Here is a 2,113-nt window from a genome sequence, read left to right as displayed (position 1 = left end):
CCACAGCGAACTGTCAATGCAGAGATCTATAGTTAGCAACTGGAACGTTTAAATCAAGCCCTTCATCAGTAACGCCATTCACTCGTCAATCGGAAAGGTGTTCTTCTCCACGACAATGCACGTCCACATGTGGCATGTTTGACGCAACACAAGATTATGGTGTTGGGTTAGGAAGTTTTCTCCCACCCACCATATTCTCCAGATAGGGCACCATCAGATTACCATCTTTTTCGTTCGCTGTAACACCATCTTAATGGGAAAACTTATACAAATATGGAAGGTGTTAAAGAGGACATCGACATGTTTCTTGCTTCAAAGCCAAGTGATTTTTTTTTAATCAGGGCATTAATAACATGATTGTAAGATGAAAAAGCATCATCGGGTTTTTTCATCTATAAAAAAAAGCAACATTAATTTCTTGACGACCTAATAGTTTGAAATCGGTCTTACAAGCAAGCCCCTGTAACAGCTTCGATTCATTTTTCAGATATATCTGAATAATAAAAAAAGAATCGTGTTTACCTAACTATGTTTAATTGGTATTTCTTGCACTGTTTTCTGAGAGAACAATTATTTTTTTCATATGTGCCCAGTGTAATTATACACAATGTAGCATACATGTCATTGATTTTTTAGTCACTTTTCCGTTTCATTTTTATTAATGAAAATGCTCGAACAACTAATTATTCTTGCCCATGGTTTATGCTGTTACTTTCCTAAAAGAGTCTAATTTATTCACAACACTATAATATCATTCCATGAACTAGATGAAAAATGCACTTTTGAAACATTTGAAATCCACCATATTATGTAAATATTACACGTATGTTATGCTTGCGTTATATAACCCAGCTTCACACAATTTTGTACGAGATATATTAACAACGCTATTAATGTTTTATTTAGAAATAACATGCTGCCCTCCCCAGTGGCACAGCGGTATGTCTGCGGACTTACAACGCTAAAAACCTGGTTTCGATACCCGTAAAGGGCATAGCACAGATAGCCCATTGTGTAGCTTTGTGCTTAATTCCAAACAAACAAAAAATAACGTGCTTTACAAATTTAATATTTGGCTACGTTGGTATACATATTTCTTCTACTATAAAAAAAAGCGGACTAAGGTAAGGCAAATACGAAAGTTAGTTGACGTGAATTTGATTAAAACATTTTGTTTGTTTTAGAACAAAGCCACATCGGGGAATAGAACCCCTGAGGATTAGCGTTGTTAGTCCGTAAATTTTTCGCTGGACTATTTAGGACAAATGAAACTACAGAATAATCAATTTGTAAATCATTCAATAACAAAAATACACTAACTAAATTTCATGTTAGATTGGCATCTGGATTAAATAATGGACTATTACTCTTTGCAATAAAATATTTGACAAAATAAGACATTCTTCTCCTCAGTTTACTAATTTTGTCAGAGTTTTCAAAACGTTTCTGTTTATATTATTTATGTTTTTCATTCCAAAACCGGCTTAATTTTAACTTGGGTTCTCAAACACCTGCGGATATTCTACAACTTGTATTTTTGAGCTGGCGAGCCAGGTTCGAATGCTACGCTACCACCAAATATTCCCTTACTGTGAGAGTGACAGTTAATCCCTTAACGTGAATGGTGAGTGGTGGAGTGCTATTTACTGGTTGCCTTCTCTCTAATCATTAGTTCCAAATTAAGGACAGTGGGAGATAGCCTTTGTTATAAATACAAATACTTTAGGAATGTACCTAGAGAGAAACTGCTTCAATAATAATAATAATAATATATAATAGGGTGATTTCAGACAATAGTCGTTTATTATCGAATTAGGGGTTGAATACATTTTACTGTACTTGGAACCTAATGAATGAACAGATTGGTAGATAGATAAATAATCAAATAAGTATATTGAATAATTACGGAGTATTGCGAGTAGAAAAACAACTTTTAAACAGAAAGGTAAATAGATATAATCGAATTCAAGAAATATAGTTGTTGGTTGTTATTTAACACATAGCTCCACAAAGGACTATTCGTGCTCTGCCAACAAACCCGGTTTTTAGCGGTCTAAGTCCGCTGACATATCCTTATGCTTGTTTGTTTGTTTGTTTGTTTTGAATTTCGCGA

This window comes from Limulus polyphemus, unplaced genomic scaffold (assembly GCF_000517525.1).
Source record: "Limulus polyphemus unplaced genomic scaffold, Limulus_polyphemus-2.1.2 Scaffold42, whole genome shotgun sequence".
Classification (NCBI taxonomy): Eukaryota; Metazoa; Arthropoda; class Merostomata; order Xiphosura; family Limulidae; genus Limulus; species Limulus polyphemus.
Note: the sequence above shows the minus strand (reverse complement) of the source record.